This window comes from Natrix helvetica (genome assembly GCF_964273705.1).
Source record: "Natrix helvetica genome assembly, chromosome: 3".
NCBI lineage: Eukaryota > Metazoa > Chordata > Lepidosauria > Squamata > Natricidae > Natrix > Natrix helvetica.
In genome coordinates this window covers 24,982,413-25,000,535 of record NC_138549.1, presented here as the reverse complement: position 1 = coordinate 25,000,535, position 18,123 = coordinate 24,982,413, and the positions used below count along the sequence as shown (strand labels likewise).

The 18,123-nt window shown below is 43.5% G+C and overlaps 1 protein-coding gene across 1 annotated transcript in view; it reads right to left on the bottom strand.

The window, feature by feature from the left end:
* Positions 1 to 16,606, bottom strand: part of NALCN (sodium leak channel, non-selective) — a 278,856-nt gene extending 262,250 nt beyond the window's left edge. Inside the window, exon 1 of the mRNA XM_081948163.1 lies at positions 16,494 to 16,606. The gene's annotated coding sequence lies outside the window, so the exon portion shown is untranslated. The remainder of the gene's footprint in view (positions 1 to 16,493) is intronic.
* Positions 16,607 to 18,123: the final 1,517 nt, after the last annotated feature.

Below are 18,123 nucleotides of genomic sequence, written 5' to 3'. Positions count from 1 at the left end.
GTTTATGAAACTAGAAACTAGGTCCAAAAACTGACATAAAATTTTACTTTAATTTTAAATTTATGAGTGCTTAAAATCTGAAATGATTTTTATAACTGTCTTAAACAAGCGTGTTTTTTATTTTAAAAATATTGGTCCTACATAATATTTATGTGCATAAACATAAACATATACCATATTTTACGTTGTCCTGCCAACTTCTCAATTTAACTATCTTTGGAAATAGTTGGCTCTTGGCGCTCTCAGAATTTCTACCCGTGATAGTTGTGAATTCTGGAAATTATAAATTCAACCTATTAAAGAAATACTAGTTAAAGAAGAATTATTTAACACATTAAATAATGATTACGTTGATGGTTTGTAATGTCCTGGATCTATTCCCCCCCCCCCTTTTTTTGAAGATGGGAATCACAGTAGCTCTTTTTCCAAACCTCAGATAGTTCCCCAGTGCTCCAGGATCCTTGAAAGATACGGTTTAGTGATTATGAGAAAACATCTGCCAGGTCCTTCAGAACTCTGGAATTACCATGTAATTCATCAGGTTCCAGTGATTTGAACTCTTCAAGATCAGACAGATGTTCTCTTACCATTTTCTTGCTTAGTTTAATTTTTATTTTTTAGTCTGTCTTTTATGGTTATGTTTTTGGAAGGCTGGGCTATAGTTTCTTTTTACATGAAGACTGATGCAAAGAATGAGTTAAGCAGCTCTGCTTTCTCACACGTATTTGATGCTACTTGTGGGAATATAATTATAATATAATTATAATTCCTATAATACATGGCGGCAAATCTGACTATTTACTTAATAGGACACAACAGGAAGTCATGTATTAGGCCAGTGATGCTGAACCTTTTTGGCACTGAGTACCAAAAGGTTTGCACAGAAACGTCTGGCACGCACGCTCATCAGCACCACACTCCGGAAAAATTGAACTTCTGGGCTCTAACGTGCATATGTGCCCAACGATCAGCTAGCTAGCGCGCATGCACAGGCCTGTTTTCGGCACTGCCCTGCGCGCGAAGGGACCATGATCCGGAAAAGCCAAACTTCTGGGTTCTGGCATGCATGCGCACCTGGTCGACGCGCATGTGCAAACCAGTTTTCAACACTGCTGTGCAGTGAAGGACAGCTGATCATCATGCCTGCGTGCATGCATGTCAGAAACCAGGAAGACAAACAGGCAAGGCTGTGTGTGCCAGGCAACATGGCTTCGTGTGTCACGTTGGGCACGTGTGCCATAGGTTCGCCATCACGGTATTAGGCTGTGTGATAAAATTATTGATCAGTCTCTGTCTCGTGCTCTCTGAATGTGTATGAGATACATATATGTGCACATAAACATATGCTTTCCCCATCCTTACATGATAACTGCAAATGAATTAAAAAGGTTTCAGTAGTAACATATCTTGTTCTTTAAATCAAATAGACTATCACAATATGTTATTCAGATACAGCTACCCTTATAAATAAAACCCCGAAATATTATCTTCAGCTTTTCCAAAAAATGACAGCTTTCCATAAACCCACAACTTCTTAAAACTTTTTGAAACTCATAATAGCAATGATAGGCAAGTGAAGGCTATGACCTGTTTGTGTATTATGTCATAATATTCAAGAACTGAATGTTAATATATACAATCTGGGGAAATAAGGTAAACAAAACAGATTTTAATAGCTTATTTTGACCAATGAGCTTGATGATAGTTTATTAGAGATTAACAATGTTACAGATCTACCTATTGAGATTTGGACAGGGAGGGCAAGTGGTTAAGGCACCAAGCTAGAAACCAAGAGGTCATGAGTTCAGCTCCTGCTTTAGCCACGAAAACAGCTGGGTGACTTATTCTGATCTAAATATGTGACTAGCAATTCACTGAGTAGAACCTAAACTGGAAATTAACCTCACTATTTTTCCAACACCCGGAACTCTAGAGAGCAGACGAGATTACCTTCACAGCACCTTTTAATGCATCAGCTGCCCATGGAACTTCATAAAGTTCCCATTCCATGCAGCCATATAAGTATAAGTATAATCTTTATTGTCATTGTACTTAAATACAACGAAATTGGTTACATATAGAATATAACTACCACAACAATGGGAAAAATAATTTCCCAGTAGATTAAAATGTCTTGGAAACAACCAGCAGATTACCTCAACCACCAGGCACGACAGCAGCCATTAAAACAACTAAATTCCATCTTAAACAAACCCAGAGACACAACTAAAAAAAGAACAAGAATCATACATAACGTACAATGTAAAGATTGTGAAAGCCACCGAGTAGAAAAACTAGGCAGAAAAAGTAGCAGAACACATACACAAATAGACAAAGAGAGGATGATAGTTCTTCAATTTTACACCACGTAGGCAAATTTAATACTGCCCTTATTGTTGTATAGTAGTGAAAAATCTAGAGAAGTCTTGTGGCACCATTTCCAACTAAAAAAATATTATCAAGGGCAAGAAAGGGACATCTATTGCAATTTTTATTAAGTACAATGGAAAGTGCAGAGTTTTTCAGCTAACATTTAGAAGCCTCGCCCCGTTAATCAAGGCTTCCAAGTTTTTTTGTTTTGTTTTAAACAAACAGATTCTGTAGCATGAAATTGTTTGAAAGCCACTGTAATAGTCAAAACACATCAATTTCTTATTATAGTCAAAGGCAGCCTAAGGAAGGTGGCGGTGGGGTGGTACAGTCGTTAAAAAGTATACAGAACAAAAATCTAAATCTAAGAAAAGTTACGAAACTCACAAACTACCGTGTTTCCCCGAAAATACGCCAGGGGCTTATATTTTTTTGACCCACGAAATATGGCCTTGGGCTTATTAAAGGGGAGGGTTTATTATTTTTGGGTTGCCGGGCGGCTGCTCCCTTGTGACTGGGTTCCCGAAGAGCCGGGCACAGCCTCAGGGTCGAATGGCTGTGTTGCGCTGTCGCAGCAGCAACGCAGCAGCCATGAGGTGACCAAGCTTATGAGCAGTCGCCCGGCAACCCCCCTTTCCAGCCGGGTACAGCGCCGCTGACCGACCTAGCAGTACCCGGAAGGCACCAAGCAACGCGAGCGCCTGTTCACCGCCCTCCGCGTCCCGTGGCTCGGTGCCTTCGGAATGCCCCTAGGTGAGTGAATGGGGCTCTGCATGGCTGGAGGGGAGTTTCGCAGCGGCTTTTCCTCTCCCCGCTCGCGCGAAGGGCATCTGAGCTGCTGGCGCCGTCCGCCGCTTGGGTTTTTTTTTCAAAGCACGGAGGATGGATGCCGTGCTTTGAAAAAAAAACCCAAGCGGCGGACGGCGCCAGCAGCGCAGATGCCCTTCGCGAGAGCGGGGAGAGGGAAAGCCGCTGCGAAACTCCCCTCCAGCCATGCAGAGCCCCATTCACTCACCTAGGGGCATTCCGAAGGCACCGAGCCACGGGACGCGGAGGGCGGTGAACAGGCGCTCGCGTTGCTTGGTGCCTTCCGGGTACTGCTAGGTCGGTCAGCGGCGCTGTACCCGGCTGGAAAGGGGGGTTGCCGGGCGGCTGCTCATAAGCTTGGTCACCTCATGGCTGCTGCGTTGCTGCTGCGACAGCGCAACACAGCCATTCGACCCTGAGGCTGTGCCCGGCTCTTCAGGAGCCCGCTCGCAAGAGAGCAGCTGCCCAGCAACCCCCCCTTCTTCAGCTGGGCACAGCGCCGCTGACTGACCTAGCGGTACCCCGAAAGCACCAAGCAACGCAAGCGCCTTTGCCCCACCTCATTCCCGTGGCTTGGTGCCTTCGGGATACCGCTAGGTCGGCGAGCGGTGCTCTGCCTGGTCGGAGGGGGGGGATTGTCCAGAGGGTTTATTTTCGAGGGTGGGCTTATATTTTTGCGCACGCGAAAAATGTCGCAAGGGTTTAGTTTCAGGACATGGTGTATTTTCGGGGAAACACGGTACATATTGATTCACTATCAGTATGAGCAGGGATGGACTACTGGTGGTTCACAGGGGTTCGGGAGAATCTTTAGCTAAGATTCTGTGCAGTTCAGAGAACCCCCAAATCCCACTCATGGCTGGCCCTGCCCACCCCACCTGCCCTTCCCAGGAGTCCCCACACAGCCTGTTTTGGATGCAGGTAAGCGCAGGGCGTGTGCAAAGGCTCAAGGAGGGTGAAAAAAGGTCCTACTGGAAGTTCACAAAGACTGAAAATGGGCCCGTTTCCAGCCTCCAGAGGGCCTCTGGGGTAGCCATTTTCGCCTTCCCGGAGGCTCAACGAAATCCTCTGGAGCCCGGGGAGGGCAACCCCCCCGCCGCCGCCATAGTGCTGGAGGCTGACTAGGCCACGCCCACCTAGCAACCAGGCAGAGAACCCCTTGCTAAATTTTTTGAAGCCCAACCCTGAGTATGAGTTTATAGCAAAGTCCTGGGTAATTTTTCTAGATTATATCCCTTTTTAAAACAAGACGACGTCTAATTTTAAACTCGCATTTGCCAAAATCTCACTGTCTTAAAGAAATCAGGAAGAAGTTTCCTCTCGGAAAACCACATTCAGATGGTTTTCGGATTTTGTGAAAATATATGGAGCTCCCTGACTTCATGAGAACAAGCATGGCACGCAATTTCCAGTGTTCAGTTTCCATGGAAGCAACAGTATAATTTGGAACGCAGAGGGGAGAGAAAAAAGAAACAACAGAAATGATAGATATCTTGATATACTTTTGATAATGAGAAATGTCTGAATAGCACTGTTTAGTGATTGAAGAATTCAGAACTTGGCAATTAGGATAATGAATGAATCAAAGATAATTACACTGAAAGGGCATGTTCTGTTTTTGGTCTTTGTGGTCTTAAATCTCATTTTAATCCAGTGAGAGTACAAGGAAGGAAGAGGCATACAGGAGCCTAATTCAATTCCTTTTCCAGCATACTTGAAATATTAACAAGATGACATGAATATCTGAACTATGCAATGTTAATACACTAAATAATAGAACTATAATTCTGAAAACTGATCCTAAGTCTAGATATGTTGACTCTTTTCTAAAAACATGGGATATACCCATGATGGCGAACCTCTGGCACGCGTGCCAGAGGTGGCATGCAGAGCCTTTTGTTGGCATGTACGCCATCGCTCCAGGTCAGATCTCCGTGGCGTTTCTTTCATGAACTTCTGTTTCCTTGCAAGCGACAAAACAAAAGCTCACGAAAGATAAAGATGTTACCTCTTGCTGCACTGGCTGTGTTGGAATGCCCTTCCTCCCGCCGGCCAGCTGGTCTTTGAGTCTCCGCTGCGCATGCCTGCATGTCCATGCATGTGTGTGTGCATGTTCATACATGTGCACGTTCACACCTTTCCGTTTGGGCATGAGCGCGCAGTTTGGTCACTTGGTGGATAAAAGGTTCGCCATCACTGGGATATACCATGTACACTATTATATCTCATGAATTTCAACATGTTTTGACATACTTAAATAATTTCTGCAATTTAACTCGGCTTTACTTTTATTTTTAATAAACCATTTCAACAACTTTCTGACAATACCTGAACTTTTTTAAAAAAAATTCAGCCTTGTCCTACAATATTGGTTCAATGACACAGCTCAACAAAGGCTCAATCTGGGTGACTTTGGGTCAGTCATTCTTTCTTAGCCCTACCCACCTCAACAGAGTTGTCCTTGTGGGGAAAGCAGGAGGGAAAGGGAGTCTTAGATATGCTTGATTTATTTAAAAAGAGTAAAGGGGGGGATATAAATAAACAATTAAATAAATAAATAAATGAAAATAAGCACTATCCCAATAGATAAATATTCCATTTGAATTAATAGCCGGTGAGAAAACATCTATTAAATTTCTTATTGACTGATCACTTCAGAACTACTAGTTCACACATTCAGTGTGCTTTATTTCTACACAAATAAAACATACAATATATATAATATCTAAATAAAAAGGTAAAATATTTAAAAATATTCATCACTGATATATCTTGCCTACCTTCTTGGAATTCAATATGGTTTTTGTGTAGATCTGTCATCATTTTATCTCCAGAGAGATTCTATTGGATAACTAACTAAAAGAGTTAGATAACTAACTAAAAGAGGGAATAACTGAAGCAGAGAAACCAACAAATTCTATGTAAAATATTTTACCCAAACTTAAATAAAGACCGTGAAACCATGTCATAGGACAAATAGGCAGAAAACCAGCAGATGGTATCCACAAAGACTGCAACTGCAATTTAACTAATTTTTCAACAGCTGAATATACCACCTTCCCAGTAGTGGGTTCCGGATCCCGTTGCAACCGGTACTGTTGGAATGGGGACCGCCGTCCACCACATGAATGCGCGCAGCACACACATGCATCCTTACCTCTTGTGCCACTTCCACGAACCTCCGCGATGCTCCAGCTGCTCAGCAGAGCGTCGTGCAGGTGCCGTGTGCTCCATGCATGGAAGCGCCAAAGAGTTCAAATACAGGTAAAGAGCTCGGGCAAGCGTGAGCTCCAGAGGGCCCACCGGAGCACTGTACCGGAACGGTACCCAGTGTTGCAGGCAGGCAATGGTACGCCCGAACCGGGCCGTACCACCTGCAACCCACCACTGCACCTTCCGCCTCAAAGAGGCTGCCAATTCATGGGCCCAGCTGGAAATCATGAATGAAGATAAATATGCATTTCCCAGTATAATGTTGCAGGAATTTATCCTCACCAGAATGTGCCATTAGATCTAGAAATCCCAGTCCAGTATCTCCATCCATACTCTCTCATTGGTAACTCATCATCAAATATGAAATAGCTGTGAGTTTCTTAATGATCATTTGCATTGGTAAAAGGCCAGTTGTGGCTACTAGATACCTGAGCCCACTTCAGAAATTCACAGAATACGATTCAATGTAATTATTATAAGCTTTTATCTAGTGTCTATGGAGATTCTGAGTCATCCAGGTCAAGGTTGTCCCAAAGGTGCCTTTTTCATACCTGAAGAGATGAAGAATCTTCTTGGATGAGAAGCAAAATGTCTTCAAAGAAAAAACCAGAAAGTCCAGTTGAAAAAAAAAGCACATTTGGGACTTTTATCGAGTGTTTTTATTTCATACTATTCATTTCCCAAATGTCTTTGGTCAAGACTGGGCCATAAGTAATTGCACTATTAAAGAACCATTATTTTGCTGTTAAAGAACCACCGGATTGTGTCCAGATGTGATGATATCAACAAGGGTCAGGTTTAAAATTATATTGGCTTGGGTGTTTGGTTTATTATTTTTAAATAACTGTGTGAAAACATTCAGAGGTTTGATGCACTTATCTTGAAGAAAATTACAGAATGGGTTTACTGCTGAATTTTAGTGGCATAAGCAACGGTTCTGAGAGAATTATAGAATCACATGCAGTTATAGATTGTCCACTCCTGGTATAAATGTTTCATGTCACTCTGCTTCATGCACTCTTCGACCATCTAGATCTGTCATTGCCATTGACCTCTTTCTGAACATAAATCATGGCCTCTATAAATGTTCTTGTGAACTGCCTGTGACTCAAGCAAATGAAAAATCCTATGCCTCAAAAATATTTTAAGTGGCACATACGGTATAGATTCATTTATTTGAAATTGGTATTTATATCACCCCTCCATAAGTAAGAAACATTAACGATTAACATTAAGGAGTATGCAAAGTGATATAATTTGTTTTGAGCATAACATTTTACAAAGCTTTCTATTTCAAGTGCTATACAAAAATTACTCACAGACCATGAGATGTACTGTTTTGAGCATTTCAGAAGTATTTCAAGCTCAAAACAGCACTGTTTCATGCTCTGGGTACTCAAAACAGCTCACAAAGCAGCCTATTTTCAAATCTAAACTATAAGCTTTGAACTATTTCATGCTTGAAACATTTTGCACACCCATACAACATACAAGTGTTTCATACTTGAAACATTTTGCATTTTGAAACATTTTGCATTTTGAAACATTTTGCATTTTGAAACATTTGCATACCCCAAGAGACACAAGAAGAAAGATGTGAAGGAATAAGCAGTTTGATAACAAATAAGCAATAGCATTTTGGCTAAACTTACATTTCAAAATAATAGATTTTTTCATTACAGAATATTACAACCTGGGAGAACTATAAAAGCTAGAAAAGGGACAATTTACCAAGGAAGAATACCTAGAGATAGTAAATAATTATAGAAAGGAAGGACATTGGAAATTTAAAGGTCAGAATCAATTAAAATTGGGGAAAGCGGCTAAAAACAGCAAATGTGGCTTCTTTGGTATGTTCAAAATAAAGAGAAAGAAAATACCTCTCTATTAGCTGTTCAATAAAGATGACTAGGAAAGAAAAGGTAATGGATAGCAAAGAAAAGACAAGACAAAACTGTTCAAAACTATTCTAGTTCATTATTCCCCAGCAAGGGGGAATGTTTTCTACCGGATAATTGTAAACAGTAGGATGGAGGAACAAACTGAAAAGTTACCAAAAAAGTGAAACGGCTATTTATGTTCAATGACTTTAAATTTTAAGATGAACTTCATCTTTGTGTATTGAATGGCCTTTTTGATGTACTGGCCAAACCTTTATGATCTTTCAAAAATCTGCAGAAAGATAAGAGGGCCATAGAACTGGAGGAAAGCAAATATTCCTATCTTCAAAAAAGGGGGAAGAAGATTCAGCAATCCTCTTCAGTTGGATATCAACACATAGGAAGATTCTAAAACAGGTCATACACTGATGGATCTATGAGCACTTTGAAAATAATTTAGCCAAAAGCAGCACTGACAGGTTTCTGCCATAATTTTATGATTGAATAGTTTTCTTACCCTGTTTCCCTGAAAATAAGACCTCCCGGAGAATAAGCCCAATCGGACTTTTGAGTGTATGTGCTAAAATAAGCCCTCCCCCAAAAAACAAGCCCTCCTGAAAATATTACAACACAGCAACAGCCATGAAATGACCACGCTTACTGCCTCCTGCACCTCAAAAATAATAAGACCTCCCCAAAAATAAGGCTGTGCTTATTTTGGAGGTCAAAAGAAAATAAGACCCTGTCTTATTTTTGGGGAAACGTGGTAGTATAATGAAAGAATGCCGTGGAATCATCTTGATTTCATCTAACACCATGACATGGGATAGCATTATAACTAATGAGGAGCAAAGCAGGATTAATAATTGTACTGAAAGAATAAATTTTTGTTTTTAGCTCTGTTGTATATCACCGTGTCACTTGATTGTGAGATGGAGAGCTATATAAACATGACAAATAAATAAATAAATAAAATCAACTGAATGATGATATTAATAGAGAGACATGAAGTTCATTCCAGAGTCTTGAATTGAACATTTTTATTTTTGATTTGAATGAAGAAGAAATATTTGTCAAACTTGTAGATAACACAATATTGGGTGATTAGTCATGATCCTTACAAACAGAAATAAAATTGAAAACAATTTTGAACAGTTAGGCAAATGGGCTGAAATATCAATATGTAATACAACAGTTGTGCTCTTAGGAAACAACCATCTAATGTGAATATGGGATATTTGGGTTGGGAAAAAATACTTGTGAAAATGATCTTGGAATAGTAATTAATTTCACACTGAATATGTGTCAGCAGTGATGTGGCTGCAAAACAAGCAAAAACTATTTTAGACTCCATTAACTACAATTTCTAAAACACAAGCAACAATTACTCCATTTTATTCTGCATTGTTCATATTTTATCTTGTTCCGTTCTGGGCATTACAATTTTAAGAATTCAGAAAAGCAGAGCTAGGGCAAAAAGAGAAGGACAGCAAGGATGAGCAAGGGATTAGAAACAAGTTTTAGGAAGAGAGATGAAAGGATCTGAAAAGTGTTTAGTCTTGAGAAGACCAAGACAGCATTCTTCCAAAAGGTCACCTTGAAAAACTTAAAAATCTATCTTCTCAGAAGGCAGGAATCAAAATACAGATCTCCTTGACTTACAATGATTGTTCATCAACTCAGGGCCTCCCTCTCTGCTAGAGGCACCATATACTCTAAATAACAACTGCAACAGGGAGAGCAGAAATTGCACGGGCACCTCACTTAATGACCACAACATCATATTATCATAATTCTGGGCTCAGCTGTGGTCATAAGTCAAGGACTACTTGTAAAGTGCATAAGTGCATACTATAAAAAAGACAGATTCCACTTATATTGGCAAAAGCTCCCAAACAATGAGAACATTTTAACTACAGCAGAGAAGGTTCTTCTCCTGGATCCCGCCAATCAGAGATCCTCAATAGAACTCCTCTGGTTCAGCACTAGTAGGGCAGGCTTTTCTTAGCCTATGGAGGGCTTTAAAGGTCATAACCAACACCTCAAACTGCATCCAGAAGCAAACTGGCAGCCAGTGCTGCTTGCAAAGCAATAATGTAATATGGGTCTTTCTAAGTCTAAGCCCCCACCCCCAAACACTGCTTATGCTGATACTTTGTACCAGCTGAAACTTCCCAAAGCATTTCAAGGGTAGCCCAGGTAAAGCACACTGCAATAATCCAGACAAGACATGACTAGGGCTAGAGTGATCAAGTGCAGGAAGTCCTGATCAAGGAAAGGCCGCCTGTGGTGCATAAACCAAAGCTGTGCAAAGGCTCTCCTAGTCACAACTGCCACTTGGTCTTCGAGCAGTAGCCTTGAGTCCAGAGAACCCCTAAGTTGCAAACTGGGTCTGAATGAGGTAGTGCAACCCCATCCAGAACTAAATCACAATCACAATTATGATTGGCCCAATCACAATTATGATCTAATCCCTTGACTCTCCTGGCCAGTTATTTTAAATTTTGGGGTATTTTAATTTGGTTTTAATCACTAATTAATTTTTGCACTATTGTACAGACTTGTGTTTAATTTGTTTTTATGGGATTTTGTAATTGTTGTATATAATGTTTTTTATTCTGTCTGTACACCGCCCCGAGTCCCCTTGGGGAGAGGGAGCGGTTGACAAATCCAATAAATAAATAAATAAAATAAAATAAAGATGTCAGAGACCCAGATCGCGATGTTCCATGCAGCCAAAGCTACTTAGTCCTGCAAGGGTTTAGTCGTAGCCCACTGTCCCCATCCAGACTCCTACAGCCTCCAGGCTCCCTGAAAGAGTAGCGACAGCACGCGCTGATTATGGCTGTCAAGAAGGGCGGTACCTGTGCTATGCTGGAGTTCATCCACGGCCACCCAGGCATGCGCGCCCTCGGCACCGAGCCCCACTTCTTCGACTGGCACTACAAGCGGGGCCTGGAGTGGTACAGATGAGGCGGCTCAGTGGTGCTTGGGAAGCGGACACCATGGGGAACGGGTGGGGGGGAGAGCCGCCCAGTAGCCCCTGCCCATTGCACCAGGTCACCTGGCCACGTCGCTCTGCTTTCCGTTGGGGCTGGAGTGTCAGAACCTCGCAGCACTGCTCCATGTCTTGGGCTCCCCCGCAACCTGCCAGCTCACTCGGGTGCCTGTCCTGTGCCCCCCGTGCTTTCCCAGGTGCTCCGCCAACCTTCCGTCTTGCTCGGTCTGAGGTGGCAGAGGCAGGAAGCAGTGCTCCTGCTCCCCGTCCGTCCCCTGTTTCCCAGCCGAGACTTCCTTTTGGGTGACCCCCTCCTCCTCCTCCTCTCATAACCCCCTGGCCAGCTGTGGTGGGGCCGGGAGGGTGCGCACACATGGAGAGACCATCCACAAGCAAGCACCAAAGCGCAGCAAAGGTGTGCGCGGGGCGGCTGGCTGCTCGCCTAAGGAGGGTCTTAACAGGGCACAAAAGGATGTGGCTTCTCTCCTGCACTAAGGCTCCAGCCAAGACCTTGCTGTGTCCTCCATGTCTTTGGCCGAGTGGGGAGGGCACAAGCTCAACCCTGAAGTGGCAGGAAGCGAAGGCTGCCTATTGGGTGAATGTGGTGCAAAGGGAGGTACAGGGATGCTTTGCTCCTGCACTAAGGCTCTGGCCTCCTTCTCCCTCTCCTTCTCCTCCCATGACTGGCGATTGTTCCTCAGGAGAGAGAGAGAGAGAGAGAGAGAGAGAGAGAGAGAGAGAGAGAGAGAGAGAGAAGGGGGAGAGAGGGAGAAAAAGAGAGATGGGAGAGGGAGAGAGATAGGAGGGAGGGAGAGAGGGAGAAAGAGATGGGGAGAGGGAGAGAAATGAGAGAGAGGTGAGGAAGTGAGATAGGGAAAAAGAGAGAAATGGAGGGAGGGAGAGAGAAAGAGATGAGAGGGAGGGGGAGAGAGAGAGATGGGAGAGGGAGACAGAAAAAGAGACGGGAGAGGGAGAATGAGAGAGATAGAGGAGAGGGAGAGGGAGATAAAGGGATTAGGGAGGGAGGGAGAGGGAGATAGAGAGGGAGAAAGAGAGATGAGAGAGGGAGAAAGAGAGAGGGAGAAATGTGTGTATGTTTATGTCTATTTCCCATAGAAAAAAAAACAGCCACAAAACCTGGGGAGCCGTGGCTGGGGGGAGTCAAGTGGGAGTGAGTGACATCGAGTTGGCCATGCCCACTCAGGTTTTGTGGCTCCCGGTGTTTTGTTTTCCCTAGGAAACGGGCGCAAGTGGCTCTTTGGGTGTTTAAGATTGCAGACCCCTGGCCTAAGACCATTGGAAAACATATTTTTGATGGTCTTAGGAACCGAGACATTGGTTCCTTATGGTTGGGGGTCACCACAACTGAGGAACTGTATTAAAGGGTCATGGCACTGGGAAGGTTGAGAACCAATGCTCTAGAAAGAGTGCAGAGAAGAGCAACAAAGATGATTAGGCGACTGGAGGCTAAAACATATAAAAAACAGTTGCTGGAGTTGGGTATGTCTAGTTTAGAGAAAAGAAGGACTAGGGGTGACATGATAACAGGGTTCCAATATTTGAGGGACTGCCACAAAGCAGAGGAGGTCAACCCTATTCTCCAAAGCACCAGAAGGCAGGACAAGAAGCAATAGATGGAAACTAATCAAGGAGAGAACCAACCTTCTAAATAAGGAGAAATTTCCTGATAGTTACAACAATTAATCAGTGGAACAACTTGTCTCCAGAACACTGGAGTTTTTAAACAAAAGATTAGACAACAATTTGTCTGGTGTAGAGCTGTAATGGCGAACCTATAGCACGAGGAGCCATCACAGGCATTGCTCTGTTAATGGGGGGGTTGCGCATGCGCGGGGGGAGGGCATTGCATTATGGGTATGGGCATGCATACGCCCTCCCCCAACGATCCCCGTTTTTGGCATGCCTCGACAAAAAGGTTAGCCATCACTGGTGTAGAACTTCCTGCCTGAGCAGGGGGATGGACTAGAAGACCTCCAAGGTCCCTCCCAACTCTGTCATTATGTTACTCTGTTTAGTGGTCATTTGAGGTTACAATGGCACTGAAAAAAGTGACTTATGACTATTTTTCACACTTATGACCATTGTAGCATCCCCATAGTCACATGACTTACATTTGGATGCTTGACAACGAATTCATATTTATGACCATTGCAGTATCCCAAGGTCCTGTGATCACCTTTTGCGACCTTCTGACAAGCAAAGTCAATGGGGAAGCCAGATTCACTTAACCAACACATTTAACAACTGCAGTGATTCACTTAACAAATGTGGCAAGAAAAGTCGTAAAATGGGACAAAACTCACTTAGCAAATTTCTTACTTAGCAACATAAATTCAGGGCTCAATTGTGGTATTAAGTCAAGGACTATGTGTATCTCTGTTTTCAACATCACACGAAACTACAATTGCCGATGTACTCCAAAGAAAATCTTTCTAGTTAATGGGTAGGAAACCAGCATAGTTTGAACCATACTTAACCATCAAAGTTCTTAACCAAAAGCTTCACTCAAGTCTGTAATGCAGTTATAAACTATACTGCATCTAAATTAAATCTTTGATTATTATTATTTTTTAAAAAGTACTTTTTTCTTCTCTGAATTATGCTTTTATAGTTACATTAGGCAGAAATGCTCTGATATTTTGTAGCATAACCTAGGTCCTTCGAAAACAAATCTTGAGTTTATTGCCAAATTGTTGCACTTCAGATATCAACATATTGGTGAGTAATTAAAACACAAATATTTACCCTACACTGAATGTATTTTTAAATCATTGGGCTTATAAATTGGCATGAGAGATATCGATTGATTTCATGCACTGCTTAACTGTGATTTATTGAATAAGTAATAATTGATTAGATTTGTTCAGCACACTACCCCACAGACAATGGTTAAGTAACATAAACCCCTAAGCTTTGTGTTTGCACACCAGTTAGTTAAAACCAAGCAAGTTTCATATTGGTATGTCTAGTTTAATGAAAAGAAGGACTAGGGGTGACATGATAGCAGTGTTCCAATATCTCAGGAGTTGCCACAAAGAAGAGGGAGTCAAGCTATTCTCCAAAGCACCCGAGGGCAGGACAAGAAGCAATAGGTAAAAACTAATCAAGGAGAGAAGCAACTTAGAACTGAGGAGAAATTTCCTGACAGTTAGAATAATTAACCAGTGGAAAGACTTATCTCCAGAAGTTGTGAATTCTCCAACACTGGAAGTTTTTAAAAAGAGATTCAACAACCATTTGTCTGAAATGGTATAGGGTTTCCTGCCTAAGCAGGGTTGGACTAGAAGACCTCCAAGGTCCCTTCCAACTTTGTTATTCTATTCTATTCTATATGATTTAATGTGATTAAAGGATTCTGCTATTGAAAATTAATATTCAGAAGCCTTCTAAAAGTATAGTTTGAAGGACTCAATGGAGAGAGGTACGATTTCAGTCTGTAGTAGGAATAAGAGCAGAGTTGCTGATTGAGGTTCATCTCCTACCACCACCAATCAATCGTGGTCACCCCAGGTGACACTTCATCTAAGAATCTCATGGCAGTCCATGAAACCTAACAAAGCTCTTAGCTAACAGGGCAGGACTCTAAAATGTTAAAGAGCATCTGTTAAACACAGATCAGTGCACCACAACAGTCATGGTGGCACAATGGTTAAAATGCAGTACAGGTAGTCCTTGACTTACAATATTTCATTTAGTGACCCACTTAACAACAGAAATTTGGGGCTCCATTGTGGTGTAAGCCAAGGATTACAGCAGGCTAATTCTGCCAACTGCCAGCAGTTCAATTCTCACCAGGCTCAAGGCTGACAGCCTTCCATCCTTCCCAGTGGGTTAAATGAGGACCCCGATTGTTGGGGGCAATATGCTGACTTTATAAACCACTTAGAGAGGGTTGTAAAGCACTGTGAAGCGGTGTATAAGTCTAAGTGCCATTACATATTGCTATCTGTAGATCTCAAACTGGCCATTTGGTTTGATCCCAATAAAACGAACGGTGATCTGCAAACTCAAACCTTAGAGATTTACATTTCTCAACCATTTGCACTGACATTTCTCCACCAAGCAGTACTGCAAGCTATTTTGGCTGACTGCAGTTCGGCAGTTCGATTCCCTCCCAGGCTCAAGGTTGACTCAGCCTTCCATCCTTCCAAGCGGGTAAAATGAGGACCCCGATTGTTGGGGGCAATATGCTGACTCTACAACCCGCTTAGAGAGGGCTGTAAAGCACTATGAAGCGGTATATAAGACTAAGTGCTATTGCTATTGTTAATGGGGCTGGGTGCTGAATAAATCCAACCAATTCCCACCCATCCCCATCACATGCATCCCCCTTTAGACTCTGAATCTGAGGCTTCAGGAAGACCCAGCATTATTTTGCCCCCTGAACAGAATATCTATCTGTCTTATCTATGGGGGAAGAGATCTCAGCTGCCTTATTTTCTCTACTGAAGGTGCAGAGAAGCTGCGTCGTTCTAGTCCCAGGTAAAGAGCCCACCCGGATCTCCCGTGACCCAACCGGAGGGCAGGAGGCCTCTTCTGCGGGTGGCCGCCACTGCACCAGCATTTCTCCAAACCCGACAAGCTTCCTCCTCCTCCTCCTCCTCCTCCTCCTCCTCCTTCCCCCCAACCAAAAAACAAGCACCTCTTCGCCTTTCTCCCGCAACCGCACGGCGCCACACCGTCAAGGGAAGCGGCCGCCTCCCCCGTCAAGCAGCCAGCGTCGCATCCTTATCTTTGCGGGAAGGGAAGCCGGGGTGCGGGGGGGGGGGTTGAGGCGGCACGATGCACGAAGAAGCGGACCCACCAACCCCAAAGCCCGAAAGCCCTCAGACGGCAACCTACCCGCCTGCCTTTCCCTTCATGGCGTTAAAGGGACCAGGATGCTTTTTTTTTTGGTGATGATGTCTTCGCCGGGAGAACATTTGGCATTATTTGTGGTTGGGTTTTTTTTTTAATTAAAATAAAAAAGCCAGTCTCCCGAAGCGTCAGCAACCGGGGAGGGCGTGACCCACGCGGGGCGGCGGGGGCGAGCTTGGGAGCAGGTTTCTCCTCGCTGGCTGGCCGCAGCCTTGCGGTCGCCCGGCAACCGCGCTTCCCTGCGAGCATCTACCGGCGGGAGCGCGAGAGGACACGCGCGGGCGGCGCCTCCGGCCACGAGCGGCCGCGGGGCTGGGTGCCGGCGGCCTGGCTGTTGTCCGCCTCACCTTGAGTCGGGCTCCCCTGGGGCTCGTGCCCGACCTCCCCGCAGGAGCGAGCGAGAGGCGGAGGGAAGCCCTTCCGCTTGGGAATGGATGTCTCGGCGTCCTGGCTTCGGCAAATGCCGCAGCCGGAGGAAGTGCTGCGCAGGGCTCCGTTCGGGAAGTGGAGAGAGTGGATGGGGGGCTTCGGTGAGGCAGGGAATCTGTGGCCTACTCGCTGGGGCCGAGCTGCAGAGCTGGGAGTGGCAGGCCGATTGCAAATCGTAGGCCACCGGATTCACCACTCCTGCCTTGAAAGGAAAGCCAGTTACTTTCTTCTGTCTGTCTACCTATCCTATCTGTCTGTCTGTCTGTCTGTCTGTCTGTCTGTCTGTCTGTCTGTTTGTCTGTCTATCTATCTATCTATCATCTATCTATCCATCCATCCATCCATCCATCCATCTATTTCCCTCTCCCTCTTTCTCTGATCATTTCTCTCTCTTCTCTCTCTTCTCTCTCTCTCTCTCTTTCTCTCTTTCTTTCTTTCTTTCTTTCTTTCTATATCTATCTTTATCTATCATCTCTGTCTGTCTGTCTGTCTGTCTGTCTGTCTAGCTCTCTATCTAGCTATCATCTATTTATGTCTAATTTATCTATCTAATCTACCTGTATATATCTCTATCATCTTTCTCTTAAATATCTGTCAGTCATTCTGCCTGTCTATCTATCTTTCTCTCTCTCTCTCTCTGTCTGTCTGTCTATCTATCTATCTATCTATCTATCTATCTATCTATCATCATCCTTTTCTGTCTAATTTATCTGTCTAATGTACCTGTCTCTCTCTTAGAGTGAGAGAGGGAAACACTCTCTCAGTCTTATACGTCTGTCTGTCTGTCTGTCTGTCTGTCTATCTTATCTATCCATCCATTCATCCATCCTACTGAGAGAGAAGGGGCGGAAAGAGAGAGAGGGAGAGAGTGTTTTATCATAAAATAAAAGATAAAAGACAAAACAGATAATCAAACAAAACAAAACAAAAACATACAACAAAAAGGAAAACCGGTATCCAAAAAAAGAGAAAAACTTAATCCAAATATCAAATAACATTTAACATATAACATCTATCGCAGCTGAATGCTGAAACCCCAACCCCAGTAATTTCTCACACATAAAAAAGGAGAAAAAAGAACAAGTCAAAAAATTAGACTAATCTTCAAATCCTTCTGCTAACCATCAGTTATTGTATTTAATGTGTAGAATGTCCACAAATGGTTTCCCATCTCATAAAACTGTCTAGTCCATTATCTAATCAAAGCAGTTAATTTTGCCATCTCTGCTAAATCAATCAAAGGCGGGTTATTTTCCTGATTGCAAAATGTGATAGCCACCATAGGGAGGGTGTGCAAAGGGTCACAGTGCCTGTGAAAAATGGGCAGGGCTTTAACTCTGATTGGTTAACCCACCCGACACCCTTGTCAACTGTATTTGGAGCCCTACTGTGGCTGGACATCTGTTTCAAAGTCCCTGTGGGCTGTATTACCCATGGAGGGAGGGAGGGAGAAGGGAAAGGAGAGGAAGAGGGAAAGGGGGAGAGGGGGGAGAAAGCGGTAGAGAGGGAGAGAGGAAAGGGAGAGGGAGGGAGAGGGGAAATAGGGAG